The sequence below is a fragment of the Nerophis ophidion genome, linkage group LG04 (assembly GCF_033978795.1).
Source record: "Nerophis ophidion isolate RoL-2023_Sa linkage group LG04, RoL_Noph_v1.0, whole genome shotgun sequence".
Taxonomy (NCBI): domain Eukaryota; kingdom Metazoa; phylum Chordata; class Actinopteri; order Syngnathiformes; family Syngnathidae; genus Nerophis; species Nerophis ophidion.
In genome coordinates this window covers 9,726,528-9,749,865 of record NC_084614.1, presented here as the reverse complement: position 1 = coordinate 9,749,865, position 23,338 = coordinate 9,726,528, and the positions used below count along the sequence as shown (strand labels likewise).

General features: G+C 42.4%; 1 protein-coding gene and 1 long non-coding RNA gene across 5 annotated transcripts in view; one reads left to right on the top strand and one right to left on the bottom strand.

Moving 5' to 3' along the window:
* LOC133550882 (uncharacterized) overlaps positions 1-1,185 on the bottom strand; it is a 60,048-nt gene extending 58,863 nt beyond the window's left edge. Inside the window, exon 1 of the long non-coding RNA XR_009806396.1 lies at positions 811-1,185. This is a non-coding gene — a long non-coding RNA (uncharacterized LOC133550882). The remainder of the gene's footprint in view (positions 1-810) is intronic.
* gabbr2 (gamma-aminobutyric acid (GABA) B receptor, 2) overlaps positions 1-23,338 on the top strand; it is a 412,418-nt gene that overhangs the window by 352,316 nt on the left and 36,764 nt on the right. The window lies entirely within an intron of this gene.

The following is a 23,338-nucleotide window of genomic DNA, read 5'->3' as shown; positions in this document are numbered from 1 at the left end:
TGCCGTTTCTTTTCTTTTTCTCCTATGTCCCACTCTCCCTTGTGGACGGGGTCCGGTCCGATCCGGTGGCCATGTACTGCTTGCCTGTGTATCGGCTGGGAACATCTCTGCGCTGCTGATCCGCCTCCGCTTGGGATGGTTTCCTGCTGGCTCCGCTGTGAACGGGACTCTCGCTGCTGTGTTGGATCCGCTTTGTACTGGACTCTCGCGACTGTGTTGGATCCATTATGGATTGAACTTTCACAGTATCATGTTGGACCCGCTCGACATCCATTGCTTTCCTCCTCTCCAAGGTTCTCATAGTCATCATTGTCACCGACGTCCCACTGGGTGTGAGTTTTCCTTGCCCTTATGTGGGCCTACCGAGGATGTCGTAGTGGTTTGTGCAGCCCTTTGAGACACTAGTGATTTAGGGCTATATAAGTAAACATTGATTGATTGATATATATATATATATATTTGTTTTTTTATTGCTATGGATTACGTGTCGTTGTGATATATATATTGATATTGTTTCACCCCAAAGTCTGGAGTCTATATGCCTGGACCAACCCTCTTCCAGCCACGATGGCTCCTCCCCCTGCTCCAAGTGTACAACCACAGGTGTTTCTCAAAAGAAACCTACTTCCTGTAAAGCTGGGATAAATTTATTGGACTCTAATGGGCGTGCATTGAAGCGTTTCTTTGTTTCTGTTTGGCCCGCCAGTAGTCCAGCATAAGGTGGCGTGTTTGTTGTAATAAGGTGCTGACATGGCCCGGGGAGGAGCGTGTGCGTGTGCGTGTGCGTGTGCGTGTGCGTGCGTGACTCACCCGTGCGAGTGTGCAGGGGCTGCGAGGTGTTGGCAAGGCTGTCATATTCCGCCAACGGTGCTGGACTGCTGGTGTCAGCTCCCCGGGGCCGCCACTGATGCTCCTATCACCTAACTCCTCTCCGCCGCCGTCTTTGTCACCGCTTGGCCTCGCAACACCAGCTGCTGGCTGAATTTCGCTGCCGAGCCAAACAAAACAAAAAAAAAAGATTCCAAGCTCACGTCTCATCCCGTCCCTCGGGGCCGGCGAGGAGGCCGGGATATGCTAACACCACGGTGCGGTGGTCGGCGGTCGGCTGGCGAATAACACAAGCAATTAAGCAGCCGCCACGCGGGGGCAGACTCGTGGCAACCGGCGGCCTCGCAGGACTCAATTAGCGCCGTGTTTGTCGGCACTGAAAGAGGCGGTACGGGAGCACCAGAAATGTCTATGAGTAAACAAATATGGTGACGCCAGCATTATGTTGTGAGGTCATCACTTTGACCTTCACAGAATCAGAAATACTATATTTATCCCCGAGGGGGAACTAAGATTTTCTGCACAATCCCACTGAAGAGCAGACAAACATTACAGGGAGACAGAACAGGATCAAACATTACAGGGAGACAGAACATTACAGGGAGACAGAACAGGATCAAACAACACAGGGAGACAGAACAGGATCAAACATTGCAGGGAGAGAACAGGATCAAACATTGCAGGGAGACAGAACAGGATCAAACATTACAGGGAGACAGAACAGGATCAAACATTACAGCGAGACAGAACAGAATCAAACATTACAGGGAGACACAACAGGATCAAACATTACAGGGAGACAGAACAGGATCGAACATTACAGGGAGACAGAACAGGATCAAACATTGCAGGGAGAGAACAGGATCAAACATTGCAGGGAGACAGAACAGGATCAAACATTGCGGGGAGAAAAAACAGGATCAAACATTACAGGGTGACAGAACAGGATCAAACATTACAGGGTGACAGATCAGGATCAAACATTACAGGGAGACAGAACAGGATCAAACATTGCAGGGAGACAGAACAGGATCAAACATTGCAGGGAGAAAGAACAGGATCAAACATTACAGGGTGACAGAACAGGATCAAACATTACAGGGTGACAGATCAGGATCAAACATTACAGGGAGACAGAACAGGATCAAACATTACAGGGAGACAGAACAGGATCAAACATTACAGGGAGACAGAACAGGATCAAACAATACAGGGAGACAGAACAGGATCAAACATTACAGGGAGACAGAACAGGATCAAACATTGCAGGGAGACAGAACAGGATCAAACATTGCAGGGAGAGAACAGGATCAAACATTACAGGGAGACAGAACAGGATCAAACATTGCAGGGAGACACAACAGGATCAAACATTGCAGGGAGACAGAACAAGATCAAACATTGCAGGGAGAAAGAACAGGATCAAACATTACAGGGAGACAGAACAGGATCAAACATTACAGGGAGACAGAACAGGATCGAACATTACAGGGAGACAGAACAGGATCGAACATTACAGGGAGACAGAACAGGAGCAAACATTACAGAGAGACAGAACAGGATCAAACATTACATGGTGACAAAACAGGATCAAACATTACAGGGAGACAGAACAGGATCAAACATTGCAGGGAGACAGAACAGGATCAAACATTGCAGGGAGACAGAACAGGATCAAACATTGCAGGGAGACAGAACAGGATTAAACATTACAGGGAGACAGAACAGGATCAAACATTACAGGGAGACAGAACAGGATCAAACAATACAGGGAGACAGAACAGGAAACATTGCAGGGTGACAGAACAGGATCAAACATTACAGGGAGACAGAACAGGATCAAACATTACAGGGAGACAGAACAGGATCAAACATTGCAGGGAGACAGAACAGGATAAACATTACAGGGAGACAGATCAGGATCAAACATTACAGGGTGACAGAAAAGGATCAAACATTACAGGGGGACAGAACAGGATCAAACATTACAAGGAGACAGAACAGGATCGCTGAAGGGTCTGTTAACTTTCGGGGACCCTTACAAAAGAGGTGAGAAACAGGTAAACGCTGGGGAAGAGGGGGTGAAGGGGAAAAAAATTCAGTCTAAGACTGGTCCCCTGGAGAGCAGGTCCAGACTGAGGCCAAGGAAGAAAAAAACTCATATCAATCAATTAATGTTTACTTATATAGCCCTAAAAACAGTGTCTCAAAGGGCTGCACAAGCCACAACGACATCTTCGACCCAGATCCCACATCAGGGCAAGGAAAAACTCAACCCAAAGGAGGGGACAATGAGAAACCTTGGAGGGGACCACAGATGTGGGGGACCCCCCTGGACGTCCGGTGCAATGGTCATCGAGTGGATCTCATATAATATTGTGAGAGTCCAGTCCATAGTGAATCTAACATAATAGTGAGAGTCCAGTCCATAGTGGATCTAACATAATAGTGAGAGTCCAGTCCATAGTGAATCTAACATAATAGTGAGAGTCCATGCCATAGTGGATCTAACATAATAGTGAGAGTCCAGTCCATAGTGGATCTAACATAATAGTGAGAGTCCAGGCCATAGTGGATCTAACATAATAGTGAGAGTCCAGTCCATAGTGGATCTAACATAATAGTGAGAGTCCAGGCCATAGTGGATCCACCCGAATAGTGAGAGTCCAGTTGATAGTGGATCTAACATAATAGTGTGAGAGTCCAGTTGATAGTGGATCTAACATAATAGTGAGAGTCCAGTCCATAGTGGATCTAACATAATAGTGAGAGTCCAGTCCATAGTGGATCTAACATAATAGTGTGAGAGTCCAGTCCATAGTGGATCCAACTGAATAGTGAGAGTCCAGTTGATAGTGGATCTAACATAATAGTGAGAGTCCAGTTGATCGTGGATCTAACATAATAGTGAGAGTCCAGTTGATAGTGGATCTAACATAATAGTGAGAGTCCAGTCCATAGTGGATCTAACATAATAGTGAGAGTCCAGTCCATAGTGGATCTAACATAATAGTGAGAGTCCAGGCCATAGTGGATCCACCCGAATAGTGAGAGTCCAGTTGATAGTGGATCTAACATAATAGTGTGAGAGTCCAGTTGATAGTGGATCTAACATAATAGTGTGAGAGTCCAGTTGATAGTGGATCTAACATAATAGTGAGAGTCCAGTCCATAGTGGATCTAACATAATAGTGAGAGTCCAGTCCATAGTGGATCTAACATAATAGTGTGAGAGTCCAGTCCATAGTGGATCCAACTGAATAGTGAGAGTCCAGTTGATAGTGGATCTAACATAATAGTGAGAGTCCAGTTGATAGTGGATCTAACATAATAGTGAGAGTCCAGTTGATAGTGGATCCAACATAATAGTGAGAGTCCAGTCCATAGTGGATCCAACATAATATTGTGAGAGTCCAGTCCATAGTGGATCTAACATAATATCGTGAGAGTCCAGTCCATAGTGGATCTAACATATAGTGAGAGTCCAGTCCATAGTGGATCTAACATAATATTGTGAGAGTCCAGTCCATAGTGGATCCAACATAATAGTGAGAGTCCAGTCCATAGTGGATCTAACATAATAGTGTGAGAGTCCAGTCCATAGTGGATCTAACATAATAGTGAGAGTCCAGTCCATAGTGGATCCAACATAATAGTGAGAGTCCAGTCCATAGTGGATCTAACATAATAGTGAGAGTCCAGTCCTTAGTGGATCTAACATTATAGTGTGAGTCCAGTCCATAGTGGATCTAACATAATAGTGAGAGTCCAGTCCATAGTGGATCTAACATAATAGTGAGAGTCCAGGCCATAGTGGATCTAACATAATAGTGAGAGTCCAGTCCATAGTGGATCTAACATAATAGTGAGAGTCCAGTCCATAGTGGATCTAACATAATAGTGTGAGAGTCCAGTCCATAGTGGATCCAACCGAATAGTGAGAGTCCAGTTGATAGTGGATCTAACATAATAGTGTGAGAGTCCAGTTGATAGTGGATCTATCATAATAGTGTGAAAGTCCAATCCATAGTGGATCTAACATAATAGTGAGAGTCCAGTCCATAGTGGATCTAACATAATAGTGAGAGTCCAGTCCATAGTGGATCTAACATAATAGTGAGAGTCCAGTCCATAGTGGATCTAACATAATAGTGAGAGTCCAGGCCATAGTGGATCTAACATAATAGTGAGAGTCCAGTCCATAGTGGATCTAACATAATAGTGAGAGTCCAGTCCATAGTGGATCTAACATAATAGTGTGAGAGTCCAGTCCATAGTGGATCTAACATAATATGATGAGGGTCCAGTCCCATAGTGGATCTAACATAATAGTGTGAGAGTCCAGTCCATAGTGGATCCAACATAATAGTGTGAGAGTCCAGTCCATAGTGGATCTATCATAATAGTGAGAGTCCAGGCTATAGTGGATCCAACATAATAGTGAGAGTCCAGTCCCATAGTGGATCTAACATAATATTTTGAGAGTCCAGTCCATAGTGGATCTAACATAATATCGTGAGAGTCCAGTCCCATAGTGGATCTAACATAATATTGTAAGAGTCCAGTCCATAGTGGATCTAACATAATATTGTAAGAGTCCAGTCCATAGTGGATCTAACATAATAGTGTGAGAGTACAGTCCATAGTGGATCTAGCATAATATTGTGAAAGTATTGTGCACTAGACCCCTTATTTTGTTAAAAGAAAATCCTTACCATCTTATATTTACTAGCTAATTGTACACACACACACACACACACACACACACACACACGTTTTGTGTGTCAGGTTCAAACACTGACAACAAGAAGCAAAGAATTAAACAGAGACCGAATTAAATTTGACTCATTTGAGGAGAAAGGTCTGGTCTGTAGTCTTGTACAGTCTCTCACCACACTCTCTGACGAAAGATTGTATGCCTCCTCTTTTATTTGGACTTTCCCTGATTACATGGCAACAGCTGTTTCTAAGGAAGGGGGTCGTAAACCGCCGACGCCTTTGGGTACAAAACAGTTCAAAGAAAAGGTGCCTGGAGGGGGGTCAGGCCCTGCTTCCTCTCCACTTTATAGATCTCGGGTCAAGACAAAATATCCCTGTGGATTACAATACATCAAAGAAACCGACTCCTTCATGTCGCTTCCCATCCTACACAGTGGAGTTTTACAAGCCTTTTGCTTGGCAGGATCAAAGACAGCTTGTGTCTCCTTGCCGGGAACTCATGTGACAGACTCAAGCCGTCGTGTGGGTTCAATGGACCACCAAACAGGGACATCTTTGAGCAGGTGTAGACTTCTTCATTTTTCAATCAAGAAAGTCTTTTACGGGTTGCTCTTCAGCTTCCGTCGCGCTCTCTCTGCTTGCTCCTCTGTGTCGCTTTTCAGCCGTCCACGTCTGTTGCTTCTGCCTCTCGCTCTCGCTCCTGTTTCTCCACCACGTCTTCTCACGTCCACAGGTGCCGCCCCTTTTAACAGTGCAAAGGGATTCATAAATTGTGTCCAGGTGCACGATCCACGCACCTGATCTCGCTTGTGGCGTCGCTCCCGGCACGCCCGCCTCGCCTCTCGCTCGCATTCTCCGCCTCCTCGCCGCCATAGTGTGCCCTGCCGCTCTGTCGGACCGTCGGCTCTGCGTCTCCACAGTCCTCCATCACCAGACGCAAGCCGGGCTTCCGACCGGCTGAGCATACTCCCCACCCCTTTTTTCTCGGGAACGGGAAGTGAAGACGGCCACAACCACCTGTGCCGCCAGTCTTCTCCTTTGTCCCCTGTTTTATTTCTTCCTCTTCATCATCTTTTTCTTTAACCGCTTCTTTGGGGGGGAACTCGCAGCCATGCACCTGGCCCGCCGGCCCCTGCAGCAGCCGCATGCTCTCATTTTCCGCCTCCTCACCTCCATCTTGGGCCGGGCCCCAGCCTGCCCTGTCGGACCGCTGGCTCTGCCTCTCCACAGTCCTCCATCACCAGACGCAAGCCGGGCTTCCGACCGGCTGAGCATACTCCCCCCCCCACCCCCCTTTTTCTCGGGAACGGGAAGTGAAGACGGCCACAACCACCTGTGCCGCCAGTCTTCTCCTTTGTCGCCTGTTCTATTTTTTCCTCTTCATCGTCTTTTTCTTCAGTCACTTCTTTGGGGGGGCACTTGCCGCCATCCCCCTGGTCCGCCAGCACCTGCAGGAGCCGCACACCCGCATTCTCCGCCTCCTCACCTCCATCTTGGGCCGGGCTCCAGCGTGCCCTGCCGCTCTGTCGGACCGTCTGCTCCGCCTCTCCACACTTGCATGCAATTTTTCTGACAGCGTGCAGCTTCAGTCCACACACAGTTTCTTCACAAATTGTCTGTGGTTGCTGAAGTTGGATTCCCCCACAAAGGCAGAAGCGGCCAACGTTCCCAATTGTGCAGAATCTGCTGCTCAGAGTTCCTGTGGAGCGTGAGGTCTGGGCAACCACGGTACATAACGTTCACGGCACGCGTCTGTTGGGACCGCCAATCAATGCCCACACGCTGGATGGTGTGGGCTCATTCCCCAAGGAGCGTGTCCCACGTTACCACTGCGCGGCCTCGGGACGCGGAAGTCAGTGGGAGGGAAAGAATGGAGCGGCGGCTTAGCGTTATGAAATGATGTATTTTACCGCCATAATCGCCCAGCACAAATGCCTCCGCTGTATGGAACCTGAGCCAAAGCCATTTGAGAGAGAAAAGAAAAGGTAAAAGGAGTGCAGCGAGTGGAATTAAAGGTCATCAGCACAGTCATCTTCAGTGCACAATTGTTGCTGCTCCAAAACACTTGCACAAACCTGCCACGACACACGGGACTTTTGACAACCAATCAAGTCTTGTGAACGGCTCAAGGACGAGGATCGGTTCCCCGTTTGTTTCCCAACCGCTTTTTATGCAGATTTACCGTCCGCAGTTGTTTGCTCTGCACTTGTGTGCCACCTCACTGGCAACTGGACTAACACTTGGGTCAAAGGAAACTTGGCAGCATTTTTTTACTTGTAGAAAATTGTAAAAGGGGTGGTCTATTTAAAGCGGGGGTGTCCAAACTTTTTCCACTGAGGGCCGTACACTGAAAAATCAAAGCAAGCGGGGGCCATTTATTTAAAAAAAACAATCCAATATATGTATAAAAAATTAACATTTAGGCCTCCACTCAGGCTTGATCTCGGGGACCCCAAAGGGTTTTGGTCAAAATAAAATGTAAAAAAAATGTGTCATTATTCAGTATTATTATTTTTATCATTTATTGAAGTTTTAAATCTTTAGATCAACATTAAGTCTATCTGTCAATATGGCGTTTTTAAAGATTTAAGTTGTATGCTCTTTTTGTCAAAGAAAACCATGTTTTTTATAGAAATAACACAAAATACTGTATTTCCTTGAATTGCCGCCGGGGCTCTAATTATTTTAAAACCTCTTGTCACTCCTGCGCTTACCAAAGGCATGCGGTAAAAGTAAGCATGCGCTAATTTAAAACCTATTCTCACTTCTGCGCTTACCAAAGGCATGCGGTAAAAGTAAGCATGCGCTAATTAATTCAAAACCTATTCTCACTCCTGCGCTTACCAAAGGCATGCGGTAAAAGTAAGCATGCGCTAATTAATTTAAAACCTCTTGTCACTCCTGCGCTTACCAAAGGCATGCGGTAAAAGTAAGCATGCGCTAATTAATTCAAAACCTCTTGTCACTCCTGCGCTTACCAAAGGCATGCGGTAAAAGTAAGCATGCGCTAATTTAAAACCTCTTCTCACTCCTGCGCTTACCAAAGGCATGCGGTAAAAGTAAGCATGCGCTAATTAATTTAAAACCTCTTTTCACTCCTGCGCTTACCAAAGGCATGCGGTAAAAGTAAGCACGCGCTAATTAATTCAAAACCTCTTCTCACTCCTGCGCTTACCAAAGGCATGCGGTAAAAGTAAGCATGCGCTAATTAATTCAAAACCTCTTGTCACTCCTGCGCTTACCAAAGGCATGCGGTAAAAGTAAGCATGCGCTAATTAATTTAAAAGCTCTTCTCACTCCTGCGCTTACCAAAGGCATGCGGTAAAAGTAAGCATGCGCTAATTATTTTAAAACCTCTTCTCACTCCGGCACTTACCAAAGGCATGCAGTAAAAAATTGTGTGTGATGTAAGCTTGGACCTTACATCCTACTAATTAGCTCTTAATCTCTTCCCTTTATGCGATTTCAAATTACGGCTATTGAAATCAGCCTCCTCCATTTTGAAAATGATGACAGGGGAAGTGTCACTCGTGACGTGACGAGTTTGACCCGGCAGTAATTCAAGGCAGGCGCATACTAAATACCCTGCGGCAATTCAAGGAAATGCGGTATGCAAAATGTTCACCCAATAAAATTTTTAGGTAGAATATTTGAGATTATATAATAATTGGAGCCGTAAAAAGGTCAAGAACTCATACCACCATTGATTTTAATTCACTATTACTTTTTGTGCAATGACACTTAAAAACAAAACACACTGATCCAAAAGGGTCCTGCTCATTTAAGTGTTAAAAAATAAATTATATATATTTTTTTTTACTGTTTACTTTTAACACAATGGTCTTGAGATCAACTCCAGATCTATCCGTCAATTATACGTTTTTTTGTAGTTTTTTTGTGTGTTCGTTTTAGGCCCTTCTTTTAAAAAAACAGCTCCGTTTTTTATATGGCAAACACAAAATATCCAACATTTTCCCCCCAAAATATCTCAAAGTGGAATATTTCATGTGACGTAATTGGAGCCTTGAATAGCTCAATAATTAATAATGACATTGATTTTGATTCATTATTATTTTTTAAAGAAAGAAACAGCCTGCATGACAGCTTTGTGTTATTAGAGTAAACATTGCAACATGTTCCTGTTACATTTTACATTTGCTCTTTTATACCACTTTTTATGTTTTTATCTATTTCCATAGTATTTTTAAAATGTGCCGTGGGGCCGGTAAAAAAATGGCCCCCGGGCCGCACTTTTGACACCCCTGATTTAAAGGCTGGCGTATACAAATGAGTTTTAAGATGGGACTTAAATGCTTCTACTGAGGTAGCATCTCTAACTGTCACCGGAAGGACATTCCAGAGTACTGGAGCCCCAATAGAAAATGCTCTATAGTTTTTTGGGGGGGCACTGTGAATCACTTGTAAACTGGAGTTCTTGTTCTCAGATTTCTTGCCCACAGTTCTGCTCTGACAAAAGATTGTACGCCTCCTCTTTTATTTGGACTTTCCCTGATTACAATGGCAACAGCTGTTTCTAAGGGAGGGGGGTCGTCAACAGCTGTCGCCTTTGGTTACAAAACAGTAGAGAATTGGGAAATATATATTAAATTATTTTTATTTGCATTTTATTTGGATTCAGATTCCTTTTTTTTTTTAAATACATATTTTTTTACTTATAGAAAATTTTGAAATGTATCAATTGTTTTTAATTGTATTTATATTTTATTTGGATTTAGATTCACTTTTTATTTTAGGATTACATATGTTTTTACATGTCGAATATTTAGAAATATATCCATCCATCATCTTCCGCTTATCCGAGGTCGGGTCGCGGGGGCAGCAGCCTAAGCAGGGAAGCCCAGACTTCCCTATCTCCAGCCACTTCGTCTAGCTCTTCCCGGGGGATCCCGAGGCGTTCCCAGGCCAGCCGGGAGACATAGTCTTCCCAACGTGTCCTGGGTCTTCCCCGTGGCCTCCTACCAGCTGGACGTGCCCTAAACACATCCCTAGGGAGGCGTTCGGGTGGCATCCTGACCAGATGCCCGAACCACCTCATCTGGCTCCTTAGAAATATATATTATTTTTAATCGTATTTATATTTTAATTGGATTGTGGCGACTTGTCCAGGGTGCACCCCGCCTTCCGCCCGATTGTAGCTGAGATAGGCACCAGCGCCCCCCGCGACCCCAAAAGGGAATAAGCGGTAGAAAATGGATGGATGGATGGATGGATGGATTTGGAGTTTGAATGTGAGTGTGAATGTTGTCTGTCTATTTCTGTTGGTCCTGCGATGAGGTGGCGACTTGTCCAGGGTCTACCCTGCCTTCCGCCTAATTGTAGCTAATATAGGCACCAGCGCCCCCCGTGACCCCAAAGGGAATAATATGCGGTAGAAAATGGATGGATGGGTGAATGTTGTCTGTCTATTTCTGTTGGTCCTGCGATGAGGTGGCGACTTGTCCAGGGTCTACCCTGCCTTCCGCCTAATTGTAGCTAATATAGGCACCAGAGCCCCCCGTGACCCCAAAGGGAATAATACGCGGTAGGAAATGGATGGATGGGTGAATGTTGTCTGTCTATTTCTGTTGGTCCTGCGATGAGGTGGCGACTTGTCCAGGGTCTACCCTACCTTCCGCCTAATTGTAGCTAATATAGGCACCAGCGCCCCCCGTGACCCCAAAGGGAATAATACGCGGTAGAAAAATGGATGCATGGCATGTGTGAATGTGAGTGTGAATGTTGTCTGTCTATCTGTGTTGGCCCTGTGATGAGGTGGCGACTTGTCCAGGGTGTACTCCGCCTTCCGCCCAATTGTAGCTGAGATAGGCACCAGCGCCCCCCGCGACCCCGAAAGGGAATAAGCGGTAGAAAATGGATGGATGGATGGCATGTGTGAATGTGAGTGTGAATGTTGTCTGTCTATCTGTGTTGGCCCTGTGATGAGGTGGCGACTTGTCCAGGGTGTACACCGCCTTCCGCCCAATTGTAGCTGAGATAGGCACCAGCGCCCCCCGCGATCCCGAAAGGGAATAAGCGGTAGAAAATGGATGGATGGATGGATGGATGGATGTGTGAATGTGAGTGTGAATGTTGTCTGTCTATCTGTGTTGGCCCTGTGATGAGGTGGCGACTTGTCCAGGGTGTACACCGCCTTCCGCCCAATTGTAGCTGAGATAGGCACCAGCGCCCCCCGCGACCCCGAAAGGGAATAAGCGGTAGAAAATGGATGGATGGATGGATGGATGGATGGATGGATGTGTGAATGTGAGTGTGAATGTTGTCTGTCTATCTGTGTTGGCCCTGTGATGAGGTGGCGACTTGTCCAGGGTGTACACCGCCTTCCGCCCAATTGTAGCTGAGATAGGCACGAGCGCCCCCCACTACCCCGAAAGGGAATAAGCGGTAGAAAATGGATGGATGGATGTGTGAATGTGAGTGTGAATGTTGTCTGTCTATCTGTGTTGGCCCTGTGATGAGGTGGCGACTTGTCCAGGGTGTACACCGCCTTCCGCCCAATTGTAGCTGAGATAGGCACCGGCGCCCCCCGCGACCCCGAAAGGGAATAAGCGGTAGCAAATGGATGGATGGATGGATGTGTGAATGTGAGTGTGAATGTTGTCTGTCTATCTGTGTTGGCCCTGTGATGAGGTGGCGACTTGTCCAGGGTGTACACCGCCTTCCGCCCAATTGTAGCTGAGATAGGCACCAGCGCCCCCTGCAACCCCGAAAGGGAATAAGCGGTAGAAAATGGATGGATGGATGGATGTGTGAATGTGAGTGTGAATGTTGTCTGTCTATCTGTGTTGGCCCTGTGATGAGGTGGCGACTTGTCCAGGGTGTACACCGCCTTCCGCCCAATTGTAGCTGAGATAGGCACCAACGCCCCCCGCGACCCCAAAGGGAATAAGCGGTAGAAAATGGATGGATGGGATGGATTTCCTTTTTTTATTTAAAAAAAAACATAACATTTTTTTCATTTACAAAGCTATATTATTTGAATTAATATTTTTATTGTGTTTATATTTTATTTGGATTTTGAATCCATTTTTGTATATTAAAAAAAACACATTTTAAAAACCTTTATATACTTTATAACTACTAATTGTATTTATTTTTATGTGGATTTGTATTGCATTGCATTTTTCGGTGCATAGTAAAACAAGCGGCCTCTCATCGCCTTGGCGTTCCTGCAACGAGCAGAATGACGTCGCCTGAGTTCAGGCCGAGAAAATGATTTTCCTGTGCAAGGATTGAATCGCCGACATCTCAACAGCGGCGTTCACAAGTCATTTGCAGTATTCCCACTCCACTGGCATTTAGCGCCTCACAAGAAATATAGCACAGCCAGCATCATCCACACAAACCTCCACTGGAACCGAAAACAGAAGCGACCTTGGGCGCGCGAGGCGTGGCGGCGTGGCGGCGGGCGCAGATGGGAGCGCGGCGGAAGGTGGCGAGAGCGAGTCGCCGCGCCTTAACGAACGGCGACAATAAAAGCGGTCGGAGTCCGCCATAACAAAACGCCTGAGCTGGCAAGTGCGGCGGCAGATTGCCGGGCCTCATTTGCATATTCTAATGAGCCCGGTGTTCAGGGTTAGCCGCTTACGCTAATGACGCGTTTAGCGCCTAATAAATCAGTTAAGGCACTTCCCTGCTTGAGTCCTGGGAGATATGTGTGTGTGTGTGTGTGTGTGTGTGTGTGTGTGTGTGTGTGTGTGTGTGTGTGTGTGTGTGTGTGTGTGTGTGTGTGTGTGTGTGTTCTTGTATTTCTACACTTCTTGAGACACCAACAAGGAAAAGTAGCTTCTATATGAGGACAAGTTAGGACATAAATCATGCTCCCAATAACATTCCATCTAATTGAGAATGTCTCATTTGCACCCCCTGCTGGTGACATCTAGCAAAATGAGGGTGCTCCCAAAAAGGAGGGGGTTTTCACATTGACTGTGTCGCTTTTAACATACGAAATAACAAGTGTGCGTAAAAAATGTGAAGTGCTCCCCCTCTGGACAACATATGTAATGACAAGTGTGTGTAAGAAATTGAAATCCTCCCCCCTCTGGCCAACATATGTAATGACAAGTGTGTGTAAAAAAATTAAAATGCGCCCGCTGGCCTGTTCTAAAAATAGCTCAAATAGCAGCACTTACCAGTGAGCTGCCTCGATTTTTTTAAATTGTATTTATTTACTAGCAAGCTGGTCTCGCTTTGCTGGACATTTTTAATTCTAAGAGAGACAAAACTCAAATAGAATTTGAAAATCCAAGAAAATATTTGAAAGACTTGGTCTTCAGTTTTTTAAATAAATTCATTAATTTTTTTACTTTGCTTCTTATAACTTTCAGAAAGATACTTTTAGAGAAAAAATACAACCTTAAAAATGATTTTAGGATTTTTAAACACATATAGCTTTTTACCTTTTAAATTCCTTCCTCTTCTTTCCTGACAATTTAAATCAATGTTCAAGTATTTATTTATTGTAAAGAATAATAAATACATTTTAATTTAATTCTTCATTTTAGCTTCTGTCTTTTCAACGAAGAATATTTGTGAAATATTTATTTAAACTTATTATGATTAAAATTCAAAAAAAATATTCTGGTAAATCTAGAAAATCTGAAGAATTAAATTTAAATCTAAATTCAAAGTCCTTTGAATTTTTTTTAACATTCTTGTTCTGGAAAATCTAAAAAAATAATGATTTTTCTTTGTTAGAAATATAGCTTGGTCCAATTTGTTATATATTCTAACAAAGTGCAGATTAGATTTGAACCTATTTAAAACATGTCATCAAAATTCTAAAATTAATCATAGTCAGGAAAAAATGACTAATGATGTTCCATAAATTATTTTTTAAATTTTTTTCAAAAAGATTCGAATTGGCTAGTTTTTCTCTTTTTTTTTCGGTTGAATTTTGAATTTTAAAGAGTCGAAATTGAAGATAAACTATGATTCAATTTTTTTTGTGTGTGTTTTCTCCTCTTATAAACCATTCAATTTAGTGTTTTTTTCATCATGTATTCTCTACATAGAACCTTCCGTAGAAGGGACAAAAATGTATGACGGAATGACAGAAATACCCTTTTTTTTTAATATATATATATTTATCTGTTTCTATATATATTTAATGTGTGAAATCATTAAGATTAACATTGTTTCCACAAAGATAATTATCATTAATTATTAATAATAACAGAGTTAAAGGTAACCTGAGCAAATTGTCTATTTCTGGCATTTTATTGAAGTGTGTATCAAACTGGTAGCCCTTGGCATTAATCAGTACCCAAGAAGTAGCTCTTGCTTTCAAAAAGGTTGCTGACCCCTCCTCTAGGTCATCTCAGGCCTGAGGGCTCAGCGTAGAATATTTAACAAACTCTAAATCAGGGGTACTGATTAATGCCAAGGGCTACCAGTTTGATACACACTTAAATAAATTGCCAAAAATAGCCAATTTGCTCTATTTACCTTTAACTCTATGTTATTATTAATAATTAATGATATTTATCTTTGTGGAAACACTGATCATCTTAATGATTTCTCACAATAAATATATATAGAAACAGAGAAATATTTTTTAAAAATGGATATTTCTGTCCGTCATTCCGTCGTACATTTTTTTTCCTTCTACGGAAGGTTTTGTGTAGAGAATAAATGATGAAATAAACACTTAATTGAACGGTTTAAAAGAAAAGAAAACACACAAAAAATGAAAATTAAATTTTGAAACATAATTAATCTTCATTTTCGACTTTTTAAAATTCCAAATTCAACCGAAAAAAAGAAAAAAAAAACTAGTTAAATCGAATCTTTTTGAAAAAATTAAAAATATTAATTCATGGAATATCATTAGTAATTTTTCCTGATTAAAATTAATTTTAGAATTTTGATGACATGTTTTAAATAGGTTCAAATCCAATCTGCACTTTGTTAGAATTTATAACAAATTGGACCAAGCTATATTTCTAACAAAGACAAATCATTATTTCTTCTAGATTTTTCCGAACAAAAATTTTAAAAGAATTTCAAAAGACTTTGAAATAAGATTTAAATTTGATTCTACCGATTTTCTAGATTTGCCAGAATAATTTTTATTTTATTTTAATCATAATAAGTTTAAAGAAATATTTCACAAATATTCTACGTCGAAAAGACAGAAGCTAAAATGAAGAATTCAATCAAAATGTATTCATTATTCTTTAGAATAAAAAAAAAAAAAATTACTTAAACATTGATATAAATTGTCAGGAAAGAAGAGGAAGGACTTTAAAAGGTAAAAAGGTATATGTGTTTAAAAATCCCAAAATCATTTTTAAGGTTGTATTTTTTCTCTAAAATTTTACTAAAAGTAAAAAAATAAATGAATTAATTCAAACAAGTGAAGACCAAGTCTTTAAAATATTTTCTTGGATTTTCAAATTCTATTTGAGTTTTTCTCTCACAAAATTAAAAATGTCGAGCAAAGCGAGACCAGCTCGCTAGTAAATAAATAAAATGTAAAAAAAAATAGAGGCAGCTCACTGGTAAGTGCTGCTATTTGAGCTATTTTTACAACAACTCATCTGGTCCTTACGGGCGACCTGGTGCCCGCGGGCCCCGCGTTGGTGACCCCTGGTCTAAATACACTGAAAATATCAATATTGGCCACGGGATGAGACCTAACCAAACAGTATCGTCCCCTGTGATTGGTTCAGCTCCAGGCAGCAAGACTATACTGGCTGTATTTTAGTCTACAAGTGGCTCTTTTATTGTTTTAAAAAACATTTTAAGTCATTCCTACTTGACGTCAATTCATTTATTCACAGTCAGTCCCGGAACCAATTAACATTGATTGATGAATTCGACCTAAAAATGTTGTTGAATGACAAACTGTAAGAAAGTCAAATATTGGAGTTGATATCTGGAGACATTCTTTTCACTTCTATCATCCATCCCTTTTTGTCCCAGCACTCCCGTCACTGGCCTGATCTCGTGAGAAACCCCGGCCGCCTTGCGCCCTGTTGCCAAGCAACCGCCCCCCCCCCCCGCCTGCCGCGCCGCGATAGTGCCGCGCACCTAATGAGCGTTATAACTCATTTTGCCTTATCGCTTTTTTGGCCGCGCGTCGTGTTGTCGGCGACGCACGCCACGTGTCGCTCATACGCGGAATAAACGCCGTGGAGTTCCTCATTCCTGCGCCCCGAACATGTCATGTGACCACTGCGGCGCTTCTTTTCACGCACCCTCAGTCTTTAACTGAACAACAGTGCAGTTCATTTAAAGGGGAACATTATCAGCAGACCTATGTAAGCATCAATATATACCTTGATGGTGCAGAAAAAAGACCGATTTCCGAACTCTGAATGGGTGAATTTTGGCGAATTAAACGCCTTTCTGTTTATCGCTCTGGAGGCGATGACGTCAGAATGTGACGTAATACGGCCGCCATTTTCCTTTTCAACACATTGTAAACATTGGGTCTCAGCTCTGTTGTTTTCCGTTTTTTTGACCATTTTTTGGAACCTTGGAGACATCATGCCTCGTCGGTGTGTTGTCGGAGGGTGTAACAACACTAACAGGGAGGGATTCAAGTTGCACCACTGGCAAGAAATCTGCCGCCAGACCCCCATTGAATGTACCAAAGTGTCTGCACATTTTACCGGCGATGACAGACATGGCACAGAGATGTATGGATAACCTGCAGATGCATTTGCAACCATAAAGTCAACGAAATCACAAAGGTGAGTTTTGTTGTTGACTTATGTGCTAATCAGACATGTTTGGTCGCGGCGTGACTGCCAGCTAATCGATGCTAACATGCCATTTACCGGCGGTGCTAAAGCAGACATGGCACAGAGATGTATGGATAACCTGCAGATGCATTTGCAACCATAAAGTCAACAAAATCACAAAGGTGAGTTTTGTTGATGTTGTTGACTTATGTGCTAATCAGACATATTTGGTCGCGGCGTGACTGCCGGCTAATTGATGCCAACATGCTATGCTAATCGATGCTAACATGCTATTTACCGGCGGTGCTGAAGCAGACATGGCACAGAGATGTATGGATAACCTGCAGATGCATTTGCAACGATAAAGTCAATGAAATCACAAAGGTGAGTTTTGTTGATGTTGACTGCCAGCTAATCGATGCTAACACGCTACGCTAATCGATGCTAACATGCTATTTACCGGCGGTGCTAAAGCAGACATGGCACAGAGATGTATGGATAACCTGCAGATGCATTTGCAACAATAAAGTCAACGAAATCACAAAGGTGAGTTTTGTTGATGTTGTTGACTTATGTGCTAATCAGACATATTTGGTCGCGGCGTGACTGCCGGCTAATCGATGCTAACATGCTATGCTAATCGACGCTAACATGCTATTTACCGGCAGTGCTAAAGCAGACATGGCATAGAGATGTATGGATAACCTGCAGATGCATTTGCAACGATAAAGTCAACGAAATCACAAAGGTGAGTTTTGTTGATGTTGACTGCCAGCTAATCGATGCTAACATGCTACGCTAATCGATGCTAACATGCTATTTACCGGCAGTGCTAAAGCAGACATGGCACAGAGATGTATGGATAACCTGCAGATGCATTTGCAACTAAATTACGTTTCCTTCCACCCACATTTAATGCGAAACAAACACTTACCAATCGAAGGATTTAAGTCGCTCCAGTGTCACGAGATGCGAAAGTCCTGATCGTTTGGTCCGCACATTTTACCGGCGATGCTAACGCAGCTATTCGGCCATGCTATGGCTATGAATAGCGTCAATAGCTATTCGCTCAATAGCTTCAATTTCTTCTTCAATACTTTCATACTCCAACCATCCGTTTCAATACATGCGTAATCTGTTGAATCGCTTAAGCCGCTTAATTCCGAGTCTGAATCCGAGCTAATGTCGCTATATCTTGCTGTGCTATTCGCCATTGTTTGTTTACATTAGCAGCACTGTGTGACGTCACAGGGAAATGGATAGTCGCATCGCAAATAGCATAAAAATCAAGCACTTTAAAGCTTTTTTTTAGGGATATTCGGAGACCGGTAAAATTTGGAAAAAAACTTCAAAAAATACAACAAGCCACTGGGAACTGATTTTTATTGTTTTTAACCCTTTTTAAATTGTGATAATGTTCCCCTTTAAACACGTATCAAATCACTACAATTGCATTTTACTTACACGTGCAAAGTCTTAAGAGTTATCAGGTAACAAACGTGTCCGCACGATTCAACTTATAGTCGGGGTCAAAAGTTTACATACACTTGTAAAAAACATCATGTCATGGCTGTCTTGAGTTTCTCTTATTTTTTTGTGATGGAGTGATTGCCGCACATGCTTGTATTCCGTTTATATTTACATCTAACACAATTTCCCAAAACATATGGAAACAGGGTTTTTTATTATTTTGTACACATTATTAATCTACTTGTTCATTTACTGTTAAAGGGGAACATTATCACAATTTCAAAAGGGTTAAAAACAATAAAAATCAGCTCCCAGTGGCTTGTTGTATTTTTTGAAGTTTTTTTCAAAATTTTAGCGGTCCCGGAATATCCCTAAAAAAAGCTTTAAAGTGCCTTATTTTCGCTCTCTCGAAGCCACTGTTCATTTCCCTGTGACGTCATACAGTGCTACCAATGTAAACAAACAATGGCGAATAGCGCAGCAAGATATAGCGACATTAGCTCGGATTTAGACTCGGATTTCAGCGATTGAACACATTACGCATATATTGAAACGGTTAGTTGTAGTATGAAAGTATTGAAGAAGAAACTGAATCTATTGAGCGAATAGCTATTGACGCTATTCATAGCCATAGCATGGCCGAATAGCTACGTTAGCACCGCCGGTAAAATGTGCGGACCAAAAGATCAGGTCTTTCGCACCTTTTGACACTGGAGCAACTTAAATCCGTCGATTGATAAGTGTTTGTTTCGCATTAAATGTGGGTGGAAGGAAACGTAATATAGTTGCAAATGCATCTGCAGGTTATCCATACATCTCTGTGCCATGTCTGGTTTAGCACCGCCGGTAAATAGCATGTTAGCATCGATTAGCTGGCAGTCACGCCGCGACCAAACATGTCTGATTAGCACATAACGTAATATAGTTTCAAATGTACGTACAGCTATAGCCTAAATAGCATGTTAGCATCGATTAGCTGGCAGTCACGCCGCGACCAAATATGTCTGATTAGCACATAAGTCAGCAACATCAACAAAACTCACCTTTGTGATTTCGTTGACTTTATGGTTGCAAATGCATCTGCAGGTTATCCATACATCTCTGTGCCATGTCTGTCATCGCCGTTAAAATGTGGAGACACTCCGGCACATTCAATGGGGGTCTGGCGCAAGATTTCTTGCCAGTGGTGCAACTTGAATCCCTCCCTGTTAGTGTTGTTACACCCTCCGACAACACACCGTCGAGGCATGATGTCTCCAAGGTTCCAAAAAATAGTCGAAAAAACAGAAACTAACAGAGCTGAGACCCGGTGTTTGTAATGTGTTTGAGAAAATGAAAATGGCGGGTGTGTTACCTCGGCAACGTCACGTACTGACGTCATCGCTTCAAGAGGGCTAAACAGAAAGGCGTTTAATTCGCCCAAATTCACCCATTTAGAGTTCGGAAATCGGTTAAAAAAATATATGGTATTTTTTCTGCAACATCAAGGTATGTATTGACGCTTACATAGGTCTGCTGATAATGTTCCCCTTTAATATCCGCTTACTTTCTATCTACACTTCTGTTCAAATGTAATAATCACTAATTCTCTTCTTTGATTAGTTTTGAATGATACCACACATTTAGTTATTGATGCGATACCAAGTGGTAACAGGATCATACATTGGTCATCATTAAAGTTCCCCTGTGTCCAGGGACACACTGCGATACTGCTCAATGATGATTATGTACATCTAGCTTGTGTGCTATTGTGTGCTGAGCTGTTGTGTAGCTGCTCGCTCCTCGTAGCCTGGCATGTTTACGTTTTTTGTGACCGACTTGACTGAAATAGAAGAAATGTGTTTATTGGAGAACATTTAGATGTTAACTGTCCGATACAGGACTGCCATTTTAAGATGATATCATCCGATTTTGGCTGATATCGTATCAGGGAACGTCTACCTGAAAGTTGTATTTGAAGTAAGAGTTGTACGTGTACTAGTTAATAGTGTTATGATGGACTTTCTCCTCATGTCTGCCCTTCGTCAGACTGAATAATGAGGCTTTTCACAATAAAGGTCTGATGGATGGATGAGTGTCCACTTGGTGTATCTCCATCTCGTACATGCAACTTTTTCAACTGATCTCAAAGTTTATATATAAATGCCTTCAATGATTCACACCCCCTCTCAGGATGTGCGTTCACCTGCGTGTTGTCTGCCTCGCTTTGGGACTTCCTTTACCTGACTGAGGGCTTTTGGCCCAGTGGAAAAAGCACTTTTCCCTAAAATATTCCTGCTTTTTTGGGGCATAACTATGTCGTCTGTCTGCTTGTTTGGTGGGAATTTGACACATTTTGTCACAAGTTTGCCCCTTCATGTGTTTGGAACCCAGGAAGCAGAGGCAGTAGGCAAAGTGTGGTGAAAGGTCACTGTATTAGGGACGACGGCGGTAGCGCCAACGTGGCTCAGTTTTGAACTACAGGCGACGTGTTAAAAAAACAACAACGATTAAAGCTGCAAGCAGCGTTGGCTGCGCCCGCCTTTGGCTACTGGCCACCCAACCCATGCCCTGGTCTAAGTCAGACCTACATAGAGGATTTTGTTTAATGTCTGTATGACATTCCTAATAGAAGTTACGAGCAGTTTTCCGGGTTTTTTTCCTAGGGGGCATTAGAGCGCAATTTTGAATTTTGGGGTTTGGTTTTTTTATCGGATAGCAATTTTTGCCGGTCCTGATGTTTGTGTAAAATTGGGTGAGTTTTGAAGCATTTTAAGGGGGTCAAATTACAGATTGACGTTTCTGGATGTTGTTGATAACTGGTTTTGCTTGGCATAGTAGAGCTTTAACTTGCACTTTGAAGCATTTTAAGGGGGTCAAATTACAGCAAAAAGTAGCAAAAATGACATTTTTTAGGAGACTTTGCGTAGGGGTTCTTTGAAGGCGCGTAAAATCAAAACCGGAGCAGTAATCAAAAATCTGTGAATACATTTTAATCAAAAGGGTTCAATCTCCCTCCTGTGCGAGTTTGAAGCCGAAACGACAAACGCACTCAGAGGAGATAACATTTGAAAAAAGGCGACGGGTTTTTACAAAACTTTTTATTTTGAAGGGGTGATTTTTAACTTCCTGTTGATTTTTGCTGCAGGATGTCAACTATTAAAATGTAGGTCTAAATGAGACCTACATAGAGGGTTTTTTTTTTCATGTCTGTCCGACATTCCCACCGGACGTTACAAGCAGTTTTGTCTGTTTTCTCTTCCTAGGAGCAGTTTTTTCTGTGTTTTTTTAGTTTTGGGGTTTGCTTTTTCATTAGATCGCAATTTTTGCCAGTCCTGATGTGTGCCAAGTTTGGTGAGTTTTGAAGCATTGTAAGGGGGTCAAATTACAGCAAAAAGTTGCAAAAATGACATTTTTTAGGAGACTTTGCGCAGGGGTTCTTTGAAGGCGCGTAAAATCAAAACCGGAGCAGTAATCAAAAATCTGTGAATACATTTTAATCAAAAGGGTTCAATCCCTCTCCTGTGCGAGTTTGAAGCCGAAACGACAAACGCACTCAGAGGAGATAACGTTTGAAAAAAGGCGACGGGTTTTTACAAAAATTTTATTTTGAAGGGGTGATTTTTAACTTCCTGTTGATTTTTGCTGCAGGATGTCAACTATTAAAATGTAGGTCTAAACGAGACCTACACAGAGGTTTTTTTTTTCATGTCTGTCCGACATTCCTACCGGACGTTACAAGCAGTTTTGTCTGTTTTCTCTTCCTAGGAGCATATTTTTCTGTGTTTTATTGAAAAATTGCGCTACAGCGCAATTTTAAGTTTTGGGGTTTGGGTTTTTCATTAGATCGCAATTTTTGCCAGTCCTGATGTGTGTGCCAAGTTTGGTTAGTTTTGAAGCATTTTAAGGGAGTCAAATTACAGCAAAAAGTAGCAAAAATTACATTTTTTAGGAGACTTTGCGCAGGGATTCTTTGAAGGCGCGTAAAGTCAAAACCGGAGCAGTAATCAAAAATCTGTGAATACATTTTAATCAAAAGGGTTCAATCTCTCTCCTGTGCGAGTTTGAAGCCGAAACGACAAACGCACTCAGAGGAGATAACGTTTGAAAAAAGGCGACGGGTTTTTACAAAACTTTTATTTTGAAGGGGTGATTTTTAACTTCCTGTTGATTTTTGCTGCAGGATGTCAACTATTTAAATGTAGGTCTAAATGAGACCTACATAGAGGTTTTTTTTTTTCATGTCTGTCCGACATTCCTACTGGACGTTACAAGCAGTTTTGTCTGTTTTCTCTTCCTAGGAGCAGTTTTTTCTGGGTTTTTTTAGTTTTGGGGTTTGCTTTTTCATTAGATCGCAATTTTTGCCAGTCCTGATGTGTGCCAAGTTTGGTGAGTTTTGAAGCATTTTAAGGGGGTCAAATTACAGCAAAAAGTTGCAAAAATTAAATTTTTTAGGAGACTTTGCGCAGGGGTTCTTTGAAGGCGCGTAAAATCAAAACCGGAGCAGTAATCAAAAATCTGTGAATACATTTTAATCAAAAGGGTTCAATCTCTCTCCTGTGCGAGTTTGAAGCCGAAACGACAGACGCCCTCAGAGGAGATAACGTTTGAAAAAAGGCGACGGGTTTTTACAA